The sequence below is a fragment of the Mus caroli genome, unplaced genomic scaffold, assembly GCF_978045245.1.
Source record: "Mus caroli unplaced genomic scaffold, Mus_caroli_1 scaffold_18, whole genome shotgun sequence".
NCBI lineage: Eukaryota > Metazoa > Chordata > Mammalia > Rodentia > Muridae > Mus > Mus caroli.
In genome coordinates this window covers 79,942,051-79,969,956 of record NW_028227273.1, presented here as the reverse complement: position 1 = coordinate 79,969,956, position 27,906 = coordinate 79,942,051, and positions in this window count along the sequence as shown.

The following is a 27,906-nucleotide window of genomic DNA, read 5'->3' as shown; positions in this document are numbered from 1 at the left end:
TGCTGTCATCCAGAAGGTTCGGATAATCCTTCATGCATCTTCTAACTTCTAGGGCTCAGATATTGACATGTGGTTTCTGCCTCCATCTCTGCTAGGCTGTCCTCACTCAGCGTCCCTGTGTATTCATCTCTTTTTTTCACAAGGATACTGGCTCCTGGGATTAGGACCCTTGTCACTGTGCTACAACACCATCTTGGTATGGTGATATTTCCTAAGACTCATTTTTCAGATAAGATGACACAACAGGAAGGTGTGCATGTATGTGTGAGATATGTTCGTGTGTGTCGATGTGTACAGATGGGTATGTGTATGTAGGAGAGAGTGTATGTTGAATATATGGTTGTATATATGGGGGACTGCAGGAGCAGTGAGGTGTGTGTGTGTGTGTGTCTGTGTCTGTGTCTGTATCTGTGTAATGAGTGCCCACAAGTGTGTATGTTTCTCTGTGTATGTATATTTGGGTATACATGTGTGTGTGTGTGTGTGTGTGTAGGGGGGCTATGTTGGATGTGGTATAGAGAAGAATTAGCACTTCAGTCTCTGTGAAGATGCAGTTCCACCTATAACCTGCCCTTAGCCATTGCCAAATGAATGTATCCCCAGAATTTTGAGCCCTGAGAAAATGTTGGTGCCTAAGAAATGGCACCTGTCACATAGCCTAGAAAGGGGAGAGAGAGCCATGGCGGGTTGAGTAAGAGTGGTTCTAGAGTATCTTCCAGATACAAACCCCACTCACAATGCCTCTTCTGTTCCCGCAGTCATTTTATGCACTCCTGTTTCCAACATCAGCCTCATCCCTCCCAGATACAGAAAGGCCAGGTTTCAGAGATGCAGGCTGAGTGAGGGCTGGCTGATGGGCAGGACAAATCCCACCAGAAACAGAAGGGACTGAGGACGTGAGGTGGGCGAGGAGGGGAAGAAGACAAAGTTTTGAGCAAGTTCAAAGCTGGTGAGACTTGGCTTCCAGCTTCAGAGGTTCCCAGTGATTCCGAGGAGCTGCTTTTTATCGCCCCCAAGATTGCTGTATTTGTCCTGATCACAAGGGACATCCATCTCACTCCACAGGAGACCAAGAGAGAACTGATGTGGCAAAACGAGAATGAGGAAGCTCTGGAAAAGCACATCTTCCAACTCACTTTGCCACATGTTTAAAATAGTGGACAGGAGCCAGTCCAGCAACAGTGTGCAGAGAATTTTGAAAAGTGGCAGTCTTTATTGGGTCTGGCTTACTGCAGCCACCACAGTCACTCCGTCCCATCACAGGGGTGACCCACAGAACCTCACACTTTCACTGTGACTTGGCAGCCCGGGCCTCTGTCTGACCCAGGGCCTTCTGTGCTGACATCTCTGAGGAATCCCATTGAGTGGCCCTGGCCAAGCTTCCAGTGGGGGATATAGATTTCATACTGCCATTTTCAGCCTTTGTGTTGACATGAGAGGTAAACATAGCTTGTTAGGTATCGTACCACTGCCCTCACAGACACATGCTGCAGCCTGGCACAGTGGCCTGGCCAGCAGAAGTGCTCGGACACTGTGACTGGGAAGGCCCCATCGTGTAAACTTTTTGATACTCCAAAGGAATGGGGACAAACATCAAGCATTGGTTTCTTTTGTCTGTTCCGGTGATAAAAATACTCCAACAAGAAGTGGTTTAAGGGAGAAAGGGCTTATTTGACTTGTGAGTTGAGTATATATAGGCCACCACAGAAGTCCAAAGCAGCTGGTCACATCCACCTATAGTCAAGAAACAGGAAAAAATGATGGATGCTCCTTGGTGCTGAGCTTGCTTCCTTGGTTTTAGACATTTCACGATGCCCCGAGAAAGCACTAGTCCCACTGATAGTCAAGATGGGTCTTTATCAGTTAGCATAATCAGGATAGTCCTTCACAGGCATCCTCAGAGGCTAATCTTAACTGAGATGCTGAGAAGTTCATTCTAATCGCTAAAGGCTTGCTGCATAGATAATCTCAGGTTCCATCAAGTTAAGAGTTAGCAATGCCCATCACAGATGCCAGGTATGTTCTGATTCAGGTTTTCAGAAGAGCAAGCGACCCTGTCAGGAGTCAGCAAGTTGGCTTGAACTTTGGATTTGCCTGTGAGAATGTCAGTGGTTTCAAATCATATTTTTTCAACTTTTATTAACATATATTAAATTAAACACAATGATGAGGTTCATCATGACATTTCATAATGGGTTTTGATCATTTTCACCCTTATTACTGTCTCTGAACAGACCACAGGTGAACACTGTGGACAGACATACAGACAGAACTCACAGTCTAGTGAGAAATATAGTTCTCTCTAGCTCTGCATGCACAAGGGTGTTAAATCTCCCTTCCCTGCCTGATGCTTCTACACATGATGCTCAAATCAACAAATAAAGCTGAGGAGAAGGTGTTTGGGCTCTGGGAAAGAAGGAGCCAAACATGAAGGAAAATAGAAATTAGCGGACAAGTTATCTAAATATTTATAACCTCAGAAAAATATTTGGTTTGGTTTTGAGGCAAATAAACAACATTGTGGCTTTGTGTGTGTGTGTGTGTGTGTGTGTGTGTGTGTGTGTGTGTGTGTGTGTGTGTCGGGGTAATCCTTGTCTCATTGGTGAGGACGAGTGAAATGGAAAACATGGTGAGGTGAGCCATCAGCTTTAAGTGGTGGCTGAAGAGACTGCACTTTACAAGCCCAGGGGCGAGCCAGCAAGCCAGGGAAGCTAGACCTCGTCAGCTTCTTAAGTGACCATTGTATTCCACAATATGGCATCTTCCAATCAAAATTATGACTTAATATTTACCATCCTGGGACTATTGTGCTATGTGGACACCTTGGGGTTTCCTCAGCCCACGCCACCTATGTTGTCTCGGTGACAGAGAACTTTGGTATTTGTGTGTGTCGCTGATAGTGACTTACGTTCCAAGTGACTTCGAGGGGTGGCCTGGTACTTATTTGGAATCTGGATTCTTTGGAGGGGCCAACAATAGAGCCTGAACTTTGTTCTGTGGAGAGGAGCACCCATTATCCAGGCATCTTATTTTCATCCTTTATGTGTTTTGAAACTCCAGTTTCCAGATTTCTAAAACATGTCACCCAAAGGAGGATTGCAAAGATGGGATTCCAACAGAAACCTGGAGACCAAATGTTGACAGTCGACACCCAACTCTTGACATATGGGTGACTCTGGAGTCCGTGCTTCTCTTTCTGTGGTGATTTCTGAAATCTTGACCCAGACTATCCTATCAGGTGAAGGAGGAAAAACAGAATCAGTTATGATCTGAGAAGTATGGCTGGAGAGCCACCTTGGCAGCACAATATGCCACTTCCAGTTCCCAGAGAGACCTTGTCCCTGGACACCAAGAGGATGGAAGTACTGGGCTGTGCTAAAGCCTTTCCTAACGTTGGTTTATAAAAGTATTATGATAACAACAAAACAACAACAACAACAACAAAACAGTAAATGGGACATTCAAGAATACTTAAGCACTTACATTTTTCTTCCATTTTAATTCCTGTTAAGGAGAATCTGAATAAGGACTTAGTTTTGCCCCTTAAACAGTAAGAAGCAAACACTAACCTTGGGATTCCTATTTTGGCAAAGGGTAGTGCTACCATGACCTGGTTTGGCTGTGGCTTGCTTTCCCTCTCCCTTGAGAGATGAGCAACGGTCCCTGTGACATGTGCTTGAAGTAAAGTGTTTATAAAACACCCAGAAACTCCAGACGCCCTGCCCTTTGGTGACCAGGAGGAGTTCATCTGACTGATGGTCCTCTTTTACCAAAGCCCAGCACAACCATGCGTATAGTAACCTCCCTCCCTCTGCCACTCACACAAATAAATAAAATGAGGGAGCCAATGGCTTTCAGACCAGTTGTGTTGAGACTGTGGATGAATGGGCTTCCTTCCTACCCGGAATTCACCAGGCATCCAGTACTGCACATGTGGAGGAGATAGGGTCTGGACGGTCTCAAGTGTTGATGGCTGTAAGACCTGAAAATTCAGATGTCAAAACAGAAGCCCCAGCAAGCATTCTTCTCCAGGGTATCAGGTGTCATGTGTGTAGCAGGCCTTTTCTCTGCACCACCAGAGGATAATATCCTGGTGGCAACAAGTACAGGCCAGTCTGCATCAGCCATTTTTCTCTGGAAATGCAGCTAACACAGTGGCAGAATGGCATTTTAGTTGTGCTTCATTCCAGTTAGGTAAAGCTTAGCCAACGCAGTGAGTGAAACCGGGAAGGACAGCTCTAGGATCCAGATCCTTGTTCTGCAGCTTGCTGGGTTCTCACCAATGGCTCTCCTATCATCTGGTTCTTGCTAATCTTTCTCCAGCAACCTTCTTCGCAGACTCAGCCTGACTCTCCTTTCCTCTGCCCCTGCCTTCTACTTGAGAAGGAGGTTTCTTCCTGAAATCTCAAGTTCCAAGCTCTTTGCTATTTAGTTATTCTTCGTACTGGCATGAGGCAGTGTATCAGATTGAACCAACTTAAGGAAAGTAACTTATTGTAACTCACAAAACTCCAAAGTTTTCAGGGATACAGTCCTTCAAGGTGGGAGGCATGGTGGCAGTGAGGCAGCAGCTGCTTAGGCTGCATCTGCACGGTATCAGAGCTACGAATCCTGGTTCCTTACTTTCTCAGCCTGGAGCTCCAGTCCTTGGGGTGATGTGCTCACATTCAGGGTGGGTCTTTCCACCTCATCTGATCCAATCTTGAAACTCTCTTGCAGACATGCTCAGAAGTTTGTTTCCATAGTGATTCTAGATCCCACTGAGTTGACAATCAAGATGGCCCTACCACAGATCCTTTAAACACTGCAGGATTTCCTGTCCCCACAAAGTGAGGCTGACTGTTCCCAAAGGATGTACATCACTCTGGCAGTTCCAAAAGAAAGGAAAGACAACATTTGAAGTCCGCTTGTCCACTCAAGTAAATAAAATCGTTCCACTTCTAATGTCAAATACTAAGGCTTCCATTACCCCATCTGCCCCAGAAATCCAGAACTACAGCTCTGAGCTCCCAGGCACTCTTCACCAAGCCTCCCTCTATAACCTCCGACTCTCCCATGTGTGATGTCATAGGCTGGGGTTGCTCCAATGAGTGCCTTCCACTTCTGGCTTTGTGACCATGGCTTCAGACATTTCTCTAAATAAAATATGTCTATTTTGTCCCATTTATAAACTTCAGCTGCTTCAATGCGGCAAGTATGTTTGTGGATGTCCTCAATAGGATTTCGAATGCCAAATTCCTCTCCCACATCTCTCTTTTGTTTCTTCTATTATGGCAGCGGGTGGGATGAAAAACCCTGGCACTGAGCATTTTGTCAGCTGGTATTTGACCTTCACAATACTCAGGCCTTGCCCTGCATTTCCTAGGGCTCATAAAGTAGAGTATGACTGCTGGGACCTCTTACTCCTACCTCATATGTCCAAATATCTCCAGACCCTCCTTCCCTCTACCAGCATTGCAAGGCTGTGGGCCTGGGGCAACCTTAGCTGCTCTTAATTTCCAGTTGCCAATAACAAATGGAGCATCTGTGATTAGCACCACAGGGACCCTGTACTTGCTTGGAATGCTCTCCTGTGAGCTGGCACACAGGGTAAGAGTTTCCACATAGGAAGGGTTCGTCTTTTCTACTCCTCCTCTTCCTCCTCTCTTCCTCTTCCTCCTCCCCCTCTCCAGGGCATTATCTCTAACCATAGTGGGTAACCATTTTTTCCAAGTCCAGCAAAAGCCCCTCTAATGACAGTTATGCTAGGCTCCTGTCTGCAAGTATAACAGATTATCATCAATAGTGTCAGGAGTGGGCTCCTGCTCATGACATGGGTCTCAGGCTATAGCAGTTGTGCAGCTGGGTCTTCATGCGGAACTCCTGACTTGGGAGCAGGGACTATTTCTGACTACCTTTGCTGCCTTTGGAACCCTTTCCCCTAACTAGGCTGCCTTGTCTAGCCTCAATGGAAGAGGATGCACCTAGTCCTGTTACAGCTTAATATGCCAGCTGGTTGCTTCACCCAGCAACTCTTAGAAGCTGATGACCCACAACCAAAAATTGCGTGGAGCCAGGGGAGTTCCATGGACGTGGGGAAGGAAGGATTGAGGGAGCCAAAGAGGTCAAGGACACCATAAGAAAACTCACACAGTCAACTAACCTGGGCCTATGGGGGCTCATAGAGACTGAACTGCCAAGCAGAGAGCATGAAGGGGCTGGATCTAGGCCCCCACCCACATGTAGGAGTTGATAATAGTTTTTTACAACATTTGGAAAACCTGAATTCTCTCCTGCGTTCCTGTCTCCTGCTGGTTTTGTGAGTTGTCTGTTTAGATTATGGCTGAAAGTTTGTGATTCTGGAAGCCTCAGGATGAGTCATGCACAAGACTCACCTCCCCATCTTTTAGGGAAGAAAAAAATTCTCCAGAAGTGTTCCAAGCACATCCGGTGTGAGGTGGAGTGGCAGAGATCAACCCTTGACCTCTATATGTGCAGGTGCGCACATGCACACACACACACACACACACACACACACACACACACACACAGAGTCTGTTAAATTAGACAGATGGAAAATTTTGTGAAATTCATTATACACTACAATTGGCTAAGCCATCCCAGCATCACCCCTGGCACACTCTGGCATACTCTCTTGCTGGTCCTGTGGTCACTCACACAATGAACATTTTGTCTCTAGCATCATGCCACTCTCCTGTAACATGTCAGCAGGCCAACAATGTCCAATTTTCTAAAAACAAAGCTGTGAATCACAAAAGAATGGCTTTTTCCTACAAAATAAGTTTCCCAAACTGTTCTGAAAACCCTGGATTCTGTCCACCCTACTGTCAGGCTGTCTTGGTTTGAATTTGGTGTCTCTCCTTGACATAGTCTTCTGTGAATCACTGCTCATTCTGTCTTCTCAATTCTATAGACAAACACTGTCAATTTTGGATTTTTTTACTGATGTAAAATTTACATCAAGATAAATGCAGAGTTGGTGATCACTCATGAGCTAATGGTTGTGGGCTGACAATCCATCACCCTGATGAGGATACAGAATCTGTCCATCACTCCAGGAAATCCTTCATACTCAGTGCACGCTCACTCCTATTTCCCACCAACAAACACAAATTTGTTTTTATACTGAAAATGAGGTTTTCCTGCTCTTGGATTTTATATCTCTGAAGAAAGAATTCCAGGAGCCATTCTTAGTGTGCAGGCATACACAAACACAGACACACAGAGACATAGATACACATACAGAGACACACACAGATACAGACACACACAAACACATACAAACACAGAAATAGATACATGCACACAAACACCGGCACACACCCACACAGACCAGACATTGACACAAACACAGACACAGACATACACAGATACACACAGACATAGGCACACAAAGACACAGATGGATACAAACACACACACACTCACACACACACACACACACACACACACACACAGAGCTATGTTATCTACTTCTTTCTTTCCACGACTGTGCTGTATTCTGTATCACAGCTTATTTATACATTTCCCTGGTTACATTATATTTGATCTTTGAGGCAATGAAAAACATTTGTTTGGGATGTAAATAAGTAAAATAATTAACTAATAAAAAGAAGAAAAACACTTGCATATGTCGTTTTATGGATCGACAGTTTTCTTTCATTTATGCAGAAAAGCATTAGAATAAAATTTTCTGCCAGTTTTCCAAAGCATTTCAGCTTCCTCCTCAGACATCCACAGTAGTGTGCTTGCTGGCCCTGTGTTCCACAGCCTGGTGGATTCAGTGAAGACACACATCATAGTTTCAACTACCATTTACTTAATTGTTAATGAGACTAAACACTTCTTAAAGGTTTTATATGAGATTTGCATATATTTCCCTGTGACATATTAAAAACCTTGGCCCATATAGTCTATTTACTTATTTATTTATTTGTGAAGACTCTTGAATGTGATGAATATGTAATCTTTATCAGTTATATACTTTGCAAGTATAATCTCCTGCTCTACCACCCCTGCCCAAAGGTACCAATGACCGTTACCTCTGTGGACCCCAAGGTAATGTTGGAGGTTATCTCTGTGGGTTCTAAGGAAGGTTAGCTGTCAGTCTGAAGGTCCTAAGGCAGGGATAAAGGAACTTTTTTCGTTATGCTTAACAAGGTGTAAAAATACAACTTGTCATTTTTTTCTTTTCATCTTTGAAGTCTTCAGTGTCCACTGTCCCTTAGAGAAAACCCTCATACTCCATCATAAAGCAATTCTGTGCCGTCTTTGGGGACTTTGGTTTGATGTTTTATGTCCTTTACACTATTCTAAAACTTTGAAAAATGGTTTATCAATTTATATGGCAAAGCTATGGATTTGGCTGAGCTAGTGTTATGTGTATATGTGATTTGTGGACAATCAGGATTTTTTTTTAAAAATATATTGAGGTATAACATGGACGTGGTAAGTCTTCACGTTATTTTTGTTTCCCTTTATTTTATCTCAAGGTTTTAAAATTTGCCAACACAAATTATTTGTATAATCTTTGTTACATTTTTATCTTGGAGGTTATTTTATGTTTTCTCTGATATTGTAAATGTAATTAAATATTTAAATGTATTAATTTCTTTGTTAAGTATGTTAAATACAGAGATGATATCTTTCCACCTCTGTAAGATTATTCTGTTGATTTCTAAAGTTTTATGTCTTTAAATTTTCTTCCTTTCAAATTTGTATGTTTTTATTTCCATTATCTTATATCAGAGGATAAGGTTTCCAGAACAATTTTAAATAAAGTAATGAGAAATTTTATTACTAACCTCTAATGTTAGCAGGAAGCATTTAAGGTTTCTTGGCCCTATGATGACATTGTACGTTATTGCTCAAAACAATACAGAAGGTCAGAAATATAACTAAGAGGGGGAGGCACCTGAGACCAAGCCTGAGGACTCAAGTTTATTTCTAAGGAAACCATAGTTGTAGGGGAGAACCAACTCTTTCGATTTGTACACACACACACACACACACACACACACACACACACACACACAGACACACAGATAGATAAATGTAGCAAAAAGGCTGAATAACAACAGCTATACATTTCCTATGTGTTTTAATATTAGATTAACGTTTTCCTCCTATATATCAAGCTTATTGTTTCTGCCAATATTTCAAAGGCATAAATGAATATTGAGGTTTACAAGACCTTTTCTGGTGCACAGATTCACGAATTTTGCGTTACTTTAGTGGGTTACTATGGTTCACTCCATTAATGAAAATGTAACCTCAATTAGCCTTGGCTGCGTGGGCAGACTTGATCGTGATGCACTGCAAGCTGAGAACTGAAGCACAGCAAATAGTAAGTATTGGCAACGGTGGGTATACTGTAATTCGTAACTTCTGCAGGAAAGCAGACATGTTCATGGGATGGATGGAAACTTGGCTGTCATACAGTATGAGGCTTCTTAGGTCATGGAAACATTTGAGAATGTAGATGTTGGTGATCATTATACAACTTGAGATTGAGTAAAAGCCGATAAAGTGTTTACTTTAAAATGTTGTAATTTATAGAAGGTGAATTTTATGTTTTATGGAAAGAGGGCCCACCTGCTAACATGAGGGACAAGGTGAGCTCTTTGAAGCATTTCCCTGGTGGCTCCAGCTACAGTTCACAGTGCAGAGTAGCATATGTCCTTGACCTCAACAGCAACCCCAGAAGCCAAAATAAAAGTTACATTTTTGTCTTACATCTTCACTATCAGTCCAATTTGTATGCTGACGGTACATTTATTTAGTGATAAGAAAGAAATTATAAAAATCCTCTAAAGCATGTAAATGATTTGGGAAAAGCCCTGGGAGGCTGCGGACACTGGAGCAACCAGCCTGCTACTTCCAGCTTAGGTTGTGGACTGGCTCACTGCAGGACGAACTGGAAGACTTGTTCTCTGAAGGATGAAGACAGAATTGGCCAGCTGGACAGCAGTTCATAGCAGAGATGGATGTCCATGGGATTCAGGGTTAGACAATCAATTATGACCATAATAGGTTGATGGGAACAGCCTCACTAGCCCTACATCTGATGAAAGATTGTGACCTTGGAAAACTTGGTTCTTGAGACTGGGGATTCTGACTTGGTCAGAGAGATGACAGTGAACCCCTTTGACAGGTTGACTGTGAAGACACCTAGCTACTCGAGACTGGATATCTGATGCTCACTTCTGATACTCCCTTGGAAATAGTTCCAATGGTATCACTTGGCAGTCGGACAGTTGGAGATAGTCTTTAAGTCCTGAGTTCTCACTCTTGAATGCCAAAAATTAGGAAAGAGGAAGCAGTAGGACATCCACTGGAGGACTAGTTATCAGGGAAAAGAAAAGCAGTCCTCAGTTCTTACCCTCAAATTCGTGGCTGTGGGAGATCTGTGATGAGTTGAATCCTTTCATGGCATGGGCTACTATGCAGGTGAAAGAGCTGTCATTTAGGAGGTGCGACCACATGTGGAAGAAGGAGCATGTCCCAAGACTCATCTGGGAAATCATTTTCCAAGTTCAACTGTGTTGCTAAAAGGGGTTCCTGGCATTTCTGGGCAGCAGGAAGGAAAAGTGGAACCTGTTTCCTCCTTGAGCCCAGCATGGACTCCAGGCACACTGTCCACAGTGAAAAGACTTCTTTGCAAAATGGAAAACAAGTGGAGATACAAACTCAGGGTGGCCACTCACAAGGTCCTAGATCACCAGCACTCTCTCTCCAGGTCCCCTGTGCTCTAAGGGGATAGTCACCAACTCTGGATCGCATCTGCAGAAATACTACAGACAGGGCGTGGAGTCACTGGGGGCTGGTATCTGTAGCAGAACCACAACACCAGGGCAGACCCAGGGTTAGATGCCAGTGGTGTCTGTTCTCACTTTCAGTCTCAGAAGAATGGGCAAGCCTTCGTCTTCATCTTTGGAAGCAATTAAGATTTGCTGCCCTGTCTGAATGTGGAGCAAAGGTCATTTTGGAAAACAGGCACTGTCAGTTGCCTGCCATATTTACATAACTCAGGGTTCAGAGCTTCCTTTTGGGTGTGTTTTGCAATATCATCTCTCTTAATATCCATAAAATAGTTCTCTAGTTCATTTTGTTTCCGAAAACGTTTGATATTCTCTGTGTTTATACTTTAAAAAAACTTAATACTGTTTAATATTTAGTTTGAATAAACTATCCGTGAAGGAACACTTGATCAAACAAAATACTTTAATATACAACATTTTTTACATGCAATTTTCTCACCCTTTACAAAAAAAACTGGATGCACGGATTTCCAATATTAAAAGTGTTTTATTCTTTTGCAGTTGAGTTTGCTTAAGACCTTGTGGTGAAGAGGAAAATCAACCTCATATTCTTTGATTTCTGCAGTGACTGAGAGAGGGGCAGAGGAAAGGGAGCCTGGAATAACGGTCTAGGTGTCAAACAGTCTAATTGAATAATCTTGACGAGCTAAGCAGGCACTTCTGAAGCTCCTGGGTTGCGTTGTCATACACACAACGGTTCACTGCTAGGAGCCAGGGGCTCCACACACAAGCTATTTCAGGCAATATTTAGACATCTTTAATCAACCATGAGTGGACCTGCCCCACCCGGCTGAACTCTCCATCTCTCTCTGGAAGCAATGACTCTATGCCATTGGAGGTCAACATCTGTTTTGATAACAGAAAGTTTATCTGTAGGAAAATGTTAGGAGGTTGGAACCCAGTTGCAAATGGCTTTAGGGTGTTTGTTTGTGGCTACACAGCATGAGGTGAAGAATGCTAACTAACTTTGCATGCTGCTCTTGGAGCCACAGCTCCTGGACAACAGGCACTACTGTGGTAGCAGTGACAGGCATGCCATTATGGCATTAAGAGGATGTGATGCCAGAGATCAAGGGCCACATGAGAGCAAGAATGTAAAGGAGTGGCCTGAGACAAGCCATAGCGCCCATGAGTACAAATTGATGCCCAGCTTTCTTCAGCTGGGCTCCAGTTCTCAAAACCACTGTTATGAACACAACTGGGGTTTAAGTCAGAGCCTCCATGATCCAATCACTTACCAATGACTGAATACACTGGACAGGGACCAAGCAGGGACACAGGTGGGGACACCTCATATCTAAACTGTATCACTAAGAGAACAAATCAAGCAGAGGCTGGGAAGATAGCTCAGTGGATGAGAACAGCATGAGAACCTAAGGTTAGATCCCTAGCACCCATGTAAGAAGTCAGCAGTGGCCATGTTTGTAAGCCTGGTGCTGTGTGGAAAGAGGATGAGAAAGAGGGATCATTGAAACATACAGACAGGCAACTTGAAAAACACAAGCTCCAGGCTTCCTGGGAGACCCTGTTTCTAGGGAAGAATGTAGAGAACTAGAGGACCCCTGATGTCCTCCACTGGCCTCCACACACAGACACCATGTTTGTATATTCTTTATATCCATCTGTCTAGACTTGGAATCAGGTCTATGTCGTCCATCTAAAGCTTGTCAAAGCTCCAGAATTTTTTACTCTAAGCCCCATGTTCTGTAGAAGCTGGGACAACTGTCTCCTGGTGCATGTGTTTCTACATGCTCTTCCTTGCAATGTGAGGCCCAGGCACCACCTCACCACCTGCACCAGTTTGAGAAGTTGATATGTAAGGAAGCTCAAGGTTCACCTCCTGAGGAAGGTGGGAGTGAACCCTTGGTGTACCTCCAATGTGCCATTGGTTTTGAAGCCAACCCCCCACTTGCTTTGCAGTATTCTGTCTTTGATGAGGTTAATGCTCCAAGGCAAGGACACACTACATATTCAGGCTTGCCTTGGACTGTGTATCTCTAGTTACCCTTGAACTCTGTCCCTCCTCCATTTCCTGGGTGCTAGAATTTCAAGCAAGGGCCACCATGCTAGCTATGGGTGTGTTCTTCTATACAGCAAAGAACTACTAGACCCAAAGCTGTGGCATCTACCCTGTACCAACAGTACCAGCCATGTCTCCTGAAACACTGGAGCACTTTGTGAGATGCTTTCATACATCAGAAAGAAGCAGCCGAGGTGTGGCCCCTGAAGGTTGCTAAGGGTTTGGAAGGAAGCCACTCTGGTGAGTTTGATCACATCATTATCCGCTGGAGCAAAAGCACACGGGTGCAAGGCCTGAGGATGGTGGATCAAGGTAGACCATCAGGTAAGAGGGAAGCTTGTGTCTTGTTCAGATTTAACCACCAGCAAGGTTTAAGACTTGACCAAGACAGCTCTCAAAAGCAGCACTTGTGAGATTAAAACAAATGAGTGAAGATCTGTGTCAACAAGTATTGGGCTGAGCTTGAAATCATTATTAGGCTTCTTTCTAATCTTAGGGAGTCTGATAACGAGCTTCAGACACAGTGTGAATTGTGAACTTGAGTTCCGTTTTTAGAAGCCTTTGGGTGGGTTGGTGAAATGATCAAAATGCGTCTGAGGGAGGTGGTGTTACCTCTGATGCTGTCGAGGCAACAGTCCCAGGTCCGCACCCAGCTGCCAGGTCAGGTCCTACTGTTTTTTGAAAGGTTCCAAGTTCAACCAAGGTGAACCAAAAATGTGATTTTTCTTTCCCCACATGGACTACTTGTGTTAAATGAAAATACAGGGCTAATGAAGACCTCCCAGAGTGAAGCTAGATGGAATGATAGGCCTGGCCGGGGATGAAACACCTGGGCCTGGGCCTTCCTTGACTCCCTTCCGCTCACTGTCTGTACATCCGGCTCTGGGGCCCTGTGCCAACCAGCTCCAGGCAGACTCCCCTCTGTGCCCTGTCTGGGCCTGTGGGCTGAGGCATCACTCCCTCCCCTGGCCCCACGACCTCAACTGGATGGGCCCCAGGGCCCCGCGCTACATCCCAGGTTAGATGCAATCCTATCAACATGGAAGGATAAGGCAACAGGCCCCTGCACATACCCCACACTCAGACTCTCCAGCCCTTTCAACACGCTGCATCTCGGGGTCAGAAAGGCAAGGATGCCAAGGCAATTACGCTGAGGGCTGGGATGGGTTTAAAGCTGGGGCAAAGGTTATGGAAATGTCCTGTGGGGATGAGCAGAAAGACCTTGGAGAGCTCAAATTATGTTCAGGGTTGGGCCACTGGAACAGTTCCCAGGCACACATGTACATTTTCAGACAATCCAAGTTAGATAATGACAACATAGCCTCACTAGCCAAAACATCCTTACCAAAACGCTACAAGAAAAATACAGCAAGGTTCATGGTGTGGGCCACTGTAGTACTTTCCTGTTGCTGTGATAAAATATCCCCAGAAAAGCAAAATTAGGGAGAAAAGGGTTAGTTTTGGCTTACAGTTCTAGTGAGGCTACAGTCCCTGGGGAAAACATGGTGGCAAGAGCAGGAAGCTGGCTGTTCATATTCTCGCCCACCAACAGGAAACAGAGAAAAAACAGGAAATACAATTGGGCTATAAAACCCCAAGTCCCTCCCTCTGTGATATACTTCCTCCAGCAAGATTCCACCTCCTAAAGGTTCCTCAACAGCTTCACCAACTGGGACCACATGTTAAACACATTATTGGGGGACACTACTCATTTGAAAATTATAGAATTCTGTTCAAAGGGATTTGAACAGTTTCTTAACGAGCACTGGCAACAGACAGCACTGACAGCTCTTTTGGGTGAATCTGTAGATGCTAGGAGCAGTTGACGAGCAACATGAACTGATGAAGATGTATAGGTGCTGAATAACTGTTAACTTTAATTATCAGCACCCTGGCGGGGAGTTCTAAGAGGGATGAGGGAAGCAAGGTGTCAAAAGCAAACGGAAGGTGAGCAGTGTCAGGAGAGGGAACATTGTTCCTGTTAGTGATGTTATCCTTACAGCTAAAGCTCACTCATCCTCCTGCTTCCCCAACAGCACCCTAACCCAAGAGCCATTGGCTCTGCTTTGCCACCAGGATCTTCCCAGACGGCTCTTATCTCAAATGCACATCCTACTTGCTTCCCCCCGAGACTCTTCTTACTGAAGGATCCAAGAAGAAGGCAGCATTAAGAGGACTCCTGGGATATATGCCTGCGGGTCTGATGTCTGCACACGGTTGCCTCCTCCCATAGAGTGTGATGTAGACTGCGAGTCCAGTTTCTAATGAACAGAGAACTGGTGGAGAGTCACCCCAGGGACCACATGCCAGGGCTGCTTTCTGGCTCTCTGGCTCTCCCCACATGATCTTAATAAACTAGCTGCCTGGCTAGACTTGCTTTTCAGAGATCACAAGTTGGAAACTGAATGAGATGTCTGAGTAGCTGCTCCAAAAGATCTCCATCCTGCAAGCATGTTTGTAAGTGAGCTTGCAGTCAGAGCTTTCTGAGCACAAGTTTTTAGGTCAGACTGTTGCCCCAGCCAGCATTTTGATTAAAGCCCCAGAGAGGAACTGTCCAATAGTTCAGTCATGCTTCAAATCCTGATCCTTAGATGTTAGATTTCAAAACAAGCTTGTATTTACTTTATCTTTATGTGTATGGATATTTTGCCTAAATGTATATTTATGTACTGTATGTGTACCTGGGGCCCGCAGAGACCAGAAGAGGGTGTCATAGTCTTTGGAGCTGTAGTTCATAGATGGTTGTGAGTCACAATGTAGGTGCTGGGAATCAAACACAGAACCTCTCTGAAAGCAACCAGATAGCATAAATACTGAGCTATCTCTCCAGCTCCAAATGCTATGTTTTAAAGTGACCCTATTTTGGAGTTAATTTATAATTCAATAATGTATAAGTAGCATGACATTTTAAGTTTTGAGGTTCTCCTTAGGTCTTGCCTTTTTCACTATACTTCCCCAATAGCACAGCCTACAGCAAGCAAGCCCTTCTCATATGCACTGCCTCATACATATAGTTACTTATTTAATAAAAGTTTATTCAATATGTATAACTTGTAATACCTATACCTAGCAGATACTGGCATTGGCTAAATATTAATTTTTATCAGTAAATGGACAGATGGGTGGTTGGCTGGATGGGTGGATAAGTAGATGAAAGGAAGAAGGTGGCAAACACATGGGTAAAGAATGAATTGGTAAGTGGGTGGGTGCATAGAGCAGTAGACAGATAGATGGGAGGCTGGATAGGTAAGTGAATAGACTGATGGATATGTAGATGGATAAACTGGTATATAAAAAGATAGTGAATAAGATGTACAGGTGGATGGATGGGATACTGGACAGATGAATGGATGGGTGGCTGGCTGGCTAGATAAATGACTGAGTAGAAGGATGAATGGGTCAGTAGATGTTTAGATGTATGGATGGATGAATGGGTGGTGGCTTATAAGGTTGTGAAGGTAGAAGTTTAATCAGAATAATTGTTCAGATGAATATCTTAGAGAATTATGTGTATCATTCTGTATCACAAGAATATTCCAGATAGAAGGCATAGTCCAAAAGGGGAGGTGGGGTGCCTGGCTGTTCCAGAAGGCTGTAGCTGGGAGAGACAGAGTGAGGAGCAGATAAGCCTGATTCTCTGCTGGGTTCAGTCAGAGATACCTGCTCCTGAAGGCTGATTTTCTTTTTAACTTAGTGATTTTTCTAGTGGATCACAGCAGGCACGTATGTGGAACCTGAAAGCTGGTGTATTTACTCCAGACTCTGTGCTGATACCTCCACCAAGCCCCCAGAGACATCAGACTCCAGAACACTTGTCTTGTCCGATTTAAGTTACAGTTCTATGGGATGCTTAAAAGTTACTAGAGCCTGGCCAACAAAAGCCAGCCATTCTGCTTCCATTGTGTTTTACTGTGGATGACATGTAGAGACCCTATGTAGCATGTCCAGCCTCAAAAAGCCTAATATATTATTACCAGCATCGTACTATTAGCACAAACAAATATTATTAGCATAAAATCTATTGGTATTATTTTGAGGGTAAGCATGGTACATCAGTTACACAAGGAACCTACAATATTGAGAAAGAAGAGCTAGAAACAGCCAAGTGGAGCAACACTTATCCATGCTGAGAATGTAGAGAAGGCAGCTCAGGTTGTACCAAGGCCACCAAGATACCCCAGAAATGGACTTCTGGTGATGAGAAGAGAGAGAAAGGGCTCAGGTGAGCTGCATGGCCACAACAATATCAACAACAACAACAACAAAAACAACAACACACCTTTCATGGCTGCTGTCGTTACTAAGTTCTTCCAATTATTTGAAAATTGACCTAACACACATATGCCAATTACATACATTAAGAAAATTTAACAAAGTCCTGGGATATTACTAACATGGAAAATCTGATAGACACTATTGCCAAATTAGCAATAGCTAAGACTTTGTTTTTCATGTAGTATGGGTTTTTTTTAAATTTACTTTAAATTTTATTATCATTTATATTTATTCTTTCAAATGAATGGGGTAGAAGACCCTTTAGTGGGAGGTAAACATCTTACTGCCACTGCACTTGAGTCTGGGAAGCTTCCATCCCTAGTGACTTGCCTTTTCACTTTTCAAGGTGTTTAATGCTGCCAATTAGATACAATCTAGGATCACTTAAGAAATAATGCTCTTGCTGCATGTCCCATGCTCCTGCTGCATGTCCCCTCGTTCCTGCTGCATGTCCCCTCGTTCCTGCTGCATGTCCCATGCTCCTGCTGCATGTCCCATGCTCCTGCTGTATGTCCCATGCTCCTGCTGCATGTCCCCTCGTTCCTGCTGCATGTCCCCACGCTCCTGTTGCATGCCCCATGCTCCTGCTGCATGTCCCATGCTCCTGCTGCATGTCCTCATGCTCCTGCTGCATGTCCCATGCTCCTGCTGCATGTCCCCATGCTCCTGCTGCATGTCCTCATGCTCCTGCTACATGTCCCATGCTCCTGCTGCATGGCCCCATGCTCCTGCTGCGCGTCTCCTGCTCCTGCTGCATGCCCCCATGTTCCTGCTGCATGGCCCATGCTCCTGCTGCATGTCCCCATGCTCCTGCTGCATGTCCTCATGCTCCTGCTGCATGTCCCCATGCTCCTGCTACATGTCCCATGCTCCTGCTGCATGGCCCCATGCTCCTGCTGCATGGCCCATGCTCCTGCTGCATGTCCCCATGCTCCTGCTGCATGTCCTCATGCTCCTGCTGCATGGCCCATGCTCCTGCTGCATGGCCCATGCTCCTGCTGCACGTCTCCTGCTCCTGCTGCATGCCCCCATGTTCCTGCTGCATGGCCCATGCTCCTGCTGCATGTCCCATGCTCCTGCTGCATGGCCCCATGCTCCTGCTGCATGGCCCATGCTCCTGCTGCATGTCCCCATGCTCCTGCTGCATGTCCTCATGCTCCTGCTGCATGTCCCATGCTCCTGCTGCATGGCCCATGCTCCTGCTGCATGCCCCCATACTCCTGCTGCATGGCCCATGCTCCTGCTGCATGTCTCTGTGCTCCTGCTGCATGGCCTTATGTTCCTGATGCCTGCCTCCCCTGTCGTCATGTGCTTTATCACAGAACCATGAACCAAGACCCTCATTCTGTTGCTTTTGTCAGGGACTTTTTCACAGCAGTGAGAAATGTTACTAATCCAAGTTTTATGCCATTGTTCTGCTGACCATACCAACTGCACAGGTTTTGGTTTTAGAACAAAGCAAAGGGATGGATGGGGGGGTCAGGGTGCAAGTGGGGAGGGACCTTCGGAAAGCAAAATCAACCATTACCATTTCTGTAGATTAGATGCAGGCTCACATAATGAGCCTTTCCTAGTTCCCAGAAAAATGAACTTGGTGAAAGAGCGAGAAAAATAACACCACATGTTCACCTCCAGGGTCTCAAATTACCCAGAGAAAGATTGTTTTATCCAAGCAAAGAGAGCAAACACTGCAGCTGAAGTGAACTGCGCGTTTAGGCAATGGACAGCCACTGCCAAGGCAAAGTCTGTGCAGAGCAGCGGGAGGCTAGGCCAGCCACCTTCACCCAACAGAGCATGGTTTGTGCTACTGGCTGGCACACACCTGCTCCGTGGATCCTGCCGAGACCCAGGGAGGCTGCAGCCTGGCCTTCTTCCCCAGTCCTTCGTCCAGCAGCATGGACACTCTAACCTGTACACCATCCTTCTTGATGGAAGGCACTAGTGGCCAAAGTGCAAGTGGGATGCAGAGGAAGCTGTGGACATGGGCTCTTGTCTGCGAGGCCTCGGTGCCCATGGGTCACTGTTATGGCCTTGGAAAGGCTCTACCTGGCACCAAGCCCAGCTTCTCCTCTATAGTCTTGGAAGAAGCCTGGGAATTTGGAAGGCATTTCTGCACTCCTGTGGTGTTGCACATGGCAGTATAAACACCGTTCTGAAAGAGTCTATTGGGGTAATTAATCATTTCAACCCCGATAGTTTCTGGATGGGCTGATACCTCTGCCCTGGGAGGAATGTCTAAATGCTTAGCCAAATCATCATCTTTGTAAAAAAGAAAAAAATCAACAAGGCCTGTTTCTTCAGAAGTCATTTTTGATCTGGATGCCCCAATGGCTGGACCTCAAGGAATGATTTAGGTGTTTTTCTATAAAACAAGGCAGGTATTCTCCAGTGCAGCTGCTCTCAGGGACACACAGAGCTTTCTGTGAAGTATGTCTCAATACTTACAGAGATTTTAAAAGAAAATATTTGGGCTGTGGTTTATGAATCAAACAGTCTTAAGTATGTAAATAAGGAGCGGCTGGCTCTCCTTCCAGAATAGCACACAGGACTGTCCAGCCTGGGCCACCTTCTGACAGCAAGGATGGGCTGTGCAAGGGGCCAGCAGGTTTGTTTCCCAACATGGGGCAGACACGCATGGATTGTGCACAAGGTACCGAAACCGATGGCTCCTGGCTAAGTTGGGTGCTCTAGTGAGAACGCGCCCCTTGGTAAACACAGTCACTCCGTTAACTTTCCTCAGACATCTTCTTTAGAGCTTTTGCTTGGCTAAAGCAATTTATTTTCTGACAGGGAGATACATCTTCATGTATGTGTCTCTCTGAATGTGCTACACTCAGGAGCCAGCAGAGGCAGGGCAGGGTCAGGGCCAGGTCAGGACAGAGTCAGAGCAGGGGCTTGTTAGCATCACTTTTGCCCTTTGTCAGGGCCCATGGTGGGTACAATCAGGTCAAGGTTCTGCTGTCCTTCCACGGTCCTAAGAGGGGATCGGGGACAATGGACTGTTGAGAGCTTGTCTCATACTCTGGGAGATCTGCAGTGAGGCTCCAGCCATGCCAATATCACCTGAGGCAGGATTCTGAGGCTGAATCACGAGGCAAGGAGCTCAGAAAATCAAGCAGCCACGCCAGGCACAGACAGTGAGAGGATGTCCCATGCCTGCGAGGACAGAAGTGTCAGGATCGGCTCTGTTTCAAAAGCCCTTGTCCTCGTGGGTAAAATCAGGTCTGCTGTTCTGGAGAACTAAACCATTGAACCACCAGCGTGGAGGGGTTGAAAGGTGGGAATCTTCACGGACCGTGACAAATTGAGGTAATTACTCAAAATACTTTCTCTGACTTGATCCGTGGTGGGAAGTGTTTTGGAATATATAATAGACCAAATGGCTCAATTTTCCACCTCAGCTTCATTTGTAGATAATTTTTAAGATAGGTTTTCAGTTTATATAAACTTCGCCTTGGAGAGGAGACAAAATGAAGTGTGTTTATGAACTGGCCAATTCCTGGTGGATTTGAGACTTCATTACCTCAGAGGGGAAAAAAAATCCCTACCATCCTTCCTTGTCCTGATTTTTAAAAGAAGAAACAGTATTTACTCTTAAAAAAAAAAAAAAAGACTTATTTAAGTGTGTATGTACGTGCGTTTTAGGCACACATACATGCGTTCAATTACCCAACATAGCCAGAGGAGGGTGTCTGATGCTCTGGAACTTAATTTGCCAATGGTTGTGAGCCGCTAGGATGGATGTGGTGCTAGGAATGGAACTTAGCTCCTCTGCAAGGGCAGCTACGTGCTTTTAGCTGCTGCATCCTCTCTCCAGCCTCCAATATGCATATTTATCTGCACACAGAGCCACTAAATTATTACACTGTGTAAATCAAAACCCAAAACGGGTCTTTTCTACTTTTTTAGTAGCATGGGTCACTGAAGCCCACCCCTGCATGCCATGTGCCTTTGAGAAGCCCCGACTCACCTCTGCTGAGTGAACTCTTAACACTCCAGAGCAGGTGACGGTCACTCAGCAGGGATAGATTCCGGCACCCACTTCCCCTGCGAGACTAGGTTCACAGCTACAGGTCATGAAGTCCTGGTGTGGATCTCTCGTGGCCCTGGTGACAGTTGTGGCTTGTGGTGTGAAGATACGGGGGACGTTTTGTTTCCCAGAGCAGCTTCGTTGTGCCTCTCACACTCCGCCTAGTTTTTCATGTTTTTGGAATTCACACACTCTCATTCACCCTTGTTTAGACAATCTTTGGTATTATCTAACGATTTCCTCTTCCTCAATGTTCTCTACCTTTTCACTCTAAAGCTGACTTAGTTGCTTCTTAGAACATGTAAATTGTTGTTATATTTGATCAAAGTTTCTTCAACTTTACTTTTGTGATATTCTTCTGTTTTTGTGAATTCTTCTTCTTCTTCTTCTTCTTCTTCTTCTTCTTCTTCTTCTTCTTCTTCTTCTTCTTCTTCTTCTTCTTCTTCTTCTTCTTCTTCTTCTTCTTGTTTTTCAAGACAGGGTTTCTCTGTGTAGCCCTGGCTGTCCTGGAACTCACTTTGTAGACCAGGCTGCCCTTGAACTCAGAAATCCGCCTGCCTCTGCCTCCCGAGCGCTGGGATTAACGGCGTGGTAACGGCGTGCGCCTGAGGAAAGTTAAATTATTCACTTGAACTTCCTATGTCTCCCATCTGCCTCTCTCTTTCCTCTCTCCCTCTCTTTCTGCATCTCTCTCTCTCTCTCTCTCTGTCTCTGTGTGTGTATTTGTTTGTCTCTGTGTGTTAGGAGATAAGAAGCAGAGAGGCACACACTGACATACAATGTATCCATTCATAAATTCTGTTCTGGTTTCAGCTTTTAGGATTCCCAGTCTTGATTACTGTGGTTTCTCCCTTTTCATATTGGATGGATATAATTTTATTTCTTTGAAAACTTCTCCTTTTAATTGTGATTTTCCAGGTCACTTTTATGTGATGGTTTTGGCATCTCTGCTTTCTGTACTTTCCACTTATGTGTTAATGGTTGCATTTTCTTGGGGTTTCTCTCAAGAAAGCAGAACTCTCAGGTTCTCTTTTCAGACTGGTCACTAAACAATTGGTTAGGGAGAAGTCACTGTAAGAGGTCACAGCTAAGCTGGGGTCTTAATCGACTTTTCTTGTGAGTGTCTGTGTGTGTATGTGTGTGTGTGTGTGTATGAGAGAGAGAGCATGTTTTGTGTCTCTCTGTGTGTCTGTGTGTGTTTCTGTGTGTGAGCATGTTTTGTATGTGTGTGACCATGTGTGAGTGTGGGTGAATGTGTGTCTCTGGGTGTAAGTGTATGAGTGTGTCTCTCTCTGTGTGTGTGTGTGAGTATATGAATGTATGTGTGAATGTGTGTCTGTGTTGTGAGTATATCAGTATGTGTGTGTGTGTGTGTGTGTGTGTGTGTGTGTGTGTGTATGAGTGAGTGAATGGGTGGTGGTGTGTGGAAGGCCTATATGTCTGTGCACATGTAGTGGAGAATCAGAGAAGAGTGTTGGGCAACTTCTCTACCTCCTGCATCTTATTCTCTCTACCTCCTGCATCTTATTCTCTCTACCTCCTGCATCTTATTCCCTCCAGGCAGGCCTCTCACTAACCCTGGAATGATGCTGGCAATCAGAGAGCCCCAGCAGTCCTTGCCATTGGTTCCGGGGGTTACAGGACACATGACCATACCTGGCTTTTGTCTGGGTGCTGAGGAGTCACAGTCAGGTCCCTATGTGTGTTCAGCAGGTGAGTTTACCAGGGAGTCATTCCTCCAGCCCTGAGGCTGGGCTTTTCTGAAGCATCTGAGTTTTTCAGAGAATTCTTTCATGGAGTTCTGCTGGAAAACAGGCAGAGTCTGCCCTTCAATAAGTATGGGCACTGGCCCTTGCTTGCAGCTGTGAACCATTGCCGCTACCCAGAGTTCCCAGTGCAACCTCTCTCATACAGTCCTTTCACGGGGGAATCATGTGGGCAGCATCATGGTCTTTCTGTAGGGTCTGTTTCTGTCAGGAGCTTCAGACCACCCTGAAGGGCTGAAGATATGGTGGCATTCGGGATTTGGAAGCTAGAAGGCCATCCCAGTAGGACAGAACCAGGAGAAAACCCTCAAGACCCATTCAGATCCACATCCTTGTTCTTCTAGAAAGATCTAAGACATTGGGCTTGTTGGGTAGGAGGGAAAGGATATAGTGTGGCTCAGCTGAGATCAGAGTCTGCACTTGCACACAGGCAGCAGTGTAAGCCATTGAGAGCCTCATGTTCAGAAATAATGGTGTTATGTATGTGGGTGCCATGCCACTCACTGCACTGGGAGTCTTGGACTCCTAATTCAAGTCCTGACCACTTGGTGTGGTCTAGTCACGCAGAAGAGATGTTGGGTTCATGGCACTTGGTCACATGAAGAAGTGTGGGAGAAATTCAGTTCCCTGGGGGACAGAGTCCTTCACCAAGGACAAGCCACAGTGTTCAAAGAAAGTTCCTATTGAACTTCTTAGCGAGAATGGTGAAATGTACCCTACGTAGTCAGGGACAAGAGTTGGAGGTATGGTAAGTAAGGAGATCTTCCTCATAGAGTAATGATAAGAAAAATCATGCTCTGTTAGTTGGCCCTAGAGGAGCGAATCCACACCACCCATCAGCTTGCACAGTGACAATGCTTCCATACGCCATAGGCTGATACACAAACACCTCAACAAAGTGCAGTATTGTACTGCCAGCCCCCATCTGTGTAAGACCACATCCAGGCTCTGTTGGGCTAGACAGAGGTTGCTTCTGTGCAGCTGCCCAGTAAGGTTGCCAGCTTCCTACACAAGAGAAGGTACTGTGGTCAGGGCACAGCTAACTGGGATTATTTTTGCTTCTTATGATGTCCAGCTCTGCTGGCCTGGCTAAAACCATAAACATTCAATTTCAGAAGCCTCCTTCAAAACCGAGAATTTAATATGCTCAGTTCCTGAACCTTCCACGAAACTCTTAAAGGTGTCTCCTTCTTAACCCTGCTCCTCATCCTGACATGACATTTCTCCATTCAGAGATGTAGCATGACTTGGTCTCTGTCAGGGTAGCCTAGCAGGGCAGCCTTCTAGGTGTTCTTGATCGACTGATGAAATGAAGACACTCAAGTCGGGCTGCATAGTGCTGACCCCAAGGCTGCCAGAGGCACTGAACAGATTCCTTTGTGAACACGTTGGCCTAGGTGTGACCTCAGAATAGCTCAGCTGCTACCCATTTCTCCTCTGTGATGGACATCAGTCCATGTAGACAGGGAAGACTGTCCTTTGGAACACTGTGGAATTCTGGGAGGAGTTTTGCTAGAGAAGGGTCTGACCGAAACTGGTTTTTCATGCTGTAGTTAGAGAAGCTGCCCCGTGGGGAAGGAGACGTGTTTGTAGGAGAGTCGCCATGTGTGGACACTTTGCACATGGGGGCACTTTGCCTGTGCAGACACTTTGCATGGGCTGTCTTTCCAATTCATTCAGTGGAGGTGGTGGTGGCCTATGGGAGCACTGAGACTTGGAAGCCCAGGAGGCATCGTCCTCAGATATCACAATTACCTTGTCTCTTTCTTATGAGTAGACACCCTTGAGCCTGGTGCCTATGCTGGGTGCTTAGAATTGCAGTGACTGTGCTGCATTCCAAGACTCTGTCTCTCCTTTACTTGTCAGTAAGCATTCCTGCTTGGATCCCACATTCCCTGTTCTCTCACCCCCAATCTACCCCTACCTATGCCTTCAGTGTGGAAATTGTGCCTTCAAAAGAAGGATGAACCCCAAACAAAACAATCACTTCTGAACATCAGAGGCTGGCTAAATTCCAGAAGGGTACCTACGATGCACATCTGTCTCCCCTCCGCACCTTTGCAGCACGTTCCAAACACTATTGTGTGCAGTGTTGAGTTAGAGACTTTACACCCAGGCATCCATATCCAGGTGCATGATGGCCATCCCTTCTGGGATCACTGAGGGGTCTTTCAGAACTGTATGAATCCTTCACATACTCTGCCCACAGTGGTGATGCTGTCCTGGCTTGGTCCTTATCATGAGTACCTAGTGACCTCACTCAGCCTGGTCCAGCTGCTGACTGCCAGACTCTAGGAGGCGTCCCTGTTGTGTTCTTGCTGGAATGATTGCTGGTAACACATGCACTTGGCAGCCAGAAAAAAAAAAAAGATTTTACACACACACACAAATATAAATATATTTTATAAGAGATAGGGTTTTTCTTTCTCCACATCCTTACCAGTATCTGATGTCACCTGAATTTTTAATCTTAGCCAATCTGACTGGTGTGAGGTAGAATGTCAGGGTTGTTTTGATTTGCATTTCCCTTACGATTAAGGATGTTGAACATTTTTTCAAATGCTTCTCTGCCCTTCGGTATTCCCCAGTTAAGAATTCTTTGTTTAGCTCTGTACCTCATTTTTTAATGGGGTTATTTGAATTTCTAGAGTCCAGCTTCTTGAGCTCTTTGTATATATTGGATATTAGTCCCCTATCAGACTTAGGATTGGTAAAAATCCTTTCCCAATCTGTTGGTGGCCTATTTGTCTTATTGACAGTATCTTTTGCCTTACAGAAGCTTTGCAATTTTATGAGGTCCATTTGTCGATTCTTGATCTTACAGCACAACCCTATAGGTGGAACAACAATATGAACTAACCAGTACCCCTAGAGCTCATGTCTCTAGCTGCATATGTAGCAGAAGATGGCTTAGTTGGCCATCATTGGGAAGAGAGGCCCCTTGGTCTTGCAAACTTTATATGCCCCAGTACAGGGGAATGCCAAGGCTAAGAAGTGGGAGTGGGTGGGTAGGGGAGCTGGGCAGGACGGAGGGAGGGTATAGGGGACTTTCGGGATAGCATTTGAAATGTAAATAAAGAAAATATCTAATAAAAAATTGGAAAAAAAAAGAGACAGGGTTTTTCTGTGTATCCCTGGCTGTCCAGGAACTTGCTCTATAGACCATGCTGGCCTTGAGTTTACAGAGATCCACCTGCCTCTGCCTCCTGAGTGCTGGGATTAGAGGCGTGCCTGGCAAGTATTGTAATTCTTAGTTGCAAATCTCTCTTGGGACCCCTATGCTATTGCCCCTGCCCCATTGTCTCCAAAGTTAAATTCAAATTCAAGAGGCATCCCCATCACACAACGGTTTTTGGTACTCTTGACCCAGAGTCTCTCTCTGCTTACGAACCCATTTCGATATACTTTCTCACATTGCTGAATATCCCATGAGCATTTAAAACTGAGCACCACCGGGCGTGGTGACACACACCTTTAATCAGAGGCAGGCGGATTTCTGAGTTCAAGGCCAGCCTGGTCTACAAAGTGAGTTCCAGGACAGCCAGGACTATACAGAGAAACCCTGTCTCGGAAAAACAAAAACAAAAAGAAAAACACCAAAAAAACCCGGAGCACCTACTGTGTTCAGCAGGATGTGTTCTCCTGCCCTCAGGGAGCTTTAAGGGGCCAAAGCTGGTCTGTGCATATTCTTGTTTTTCCCTATCGTATTTTTACTGATGCGTACAGTGTGGATTTTATGTGGACAATCTCTCTCAGATGCTTGATGCTCTCTGGCTGTATCCACCGCCATCAACTCCTTGGCTTCTTCCCCTCCCTTTCTCCTCGGCTACTGTCCCCATCCCTGAGTCTCCCTCCTGTCTTCTCATCATATACTATGATGATGCATCCAGCTTTAATTTGTGCTCTCTCTAAAGTCCCAGATGGCATAATGGCCGTGATAATGATTCTGAGGCTTGCTCCATTTGGGAACACAAATAAACAGAAAAATGAGCAGTTTTCCAGATAGAACCGCTTTTCATATGCTTTATATAAAAGAATGATTATATTTCACTTGGGAAAGCCAGAAGGGGATTATTGAAGAAATTATGCTAAGGCAAAGCTGGCTATCTATACAAAAAATAGAATTAAATATTTATTTAATACCATTTTTCAAAATTAATTCCAGACCAGTATGAAAAGGAATAATTTTTAAAGAACTGGACACATATGTTGGAGAATAATAACCTGAAAATCAAAGAACGTCCTAAGATTTAACTCAAGAAATAATAAGACATATATTAGTTTTATTTTATAAATAGGACGTTATATGTCAAACATCATAAGGCAAATTAAATTGCAAATAGCAACCGGAAATAATTTTCAACAATATATCACATAGCCAATAAAGTATAAAAAGCGTTAAATTGACTAATGGTATAAATAAAGTATTCATAGAAAAATGACATAAATAAAGGAAATCAGATGGCTAAAATAAATGACAAAATGTTCAGGCTAACTTTATGTGCACCAACTTAATAGGCCAGCTACCTACAACATTGTAATTCTACAACATTGGCTTCTTCACAGCTGTTGTGCAGAGCAGGAGATGAACACTTCTCTGTGTCCCTTATGGACGTCCTAGTTGATGTGTGTGTGTGTGTGTACATGTGTGTGTGTGTGTGTTTAGAAAGTAATTGATGAGCGTATGCTCCAGTCTCTAATTTTATTTAAAATAGTCGCAGTCTTTTACTCTGTACTGTTCCTTTTGAAAACTGCTTAAGTCAAATAGTGAAGAAGGAAAGCCCATGTTTAGATGCACAAAGGTGTATACTGTAGCATTATGAGAAAAGCGTTATTATTAGAAGCCTGACTTTTGGAACATCTGAAATGTATCCACTACAGACATAGTACTGACAGCATCATGGTATACAATTTGTGATACAAAATGCATCACAAAGCTATAGTCTCCCAAGGAGCATTGCATAAAGCTAGACACCCAGGCCAAGGGAAGGCAAT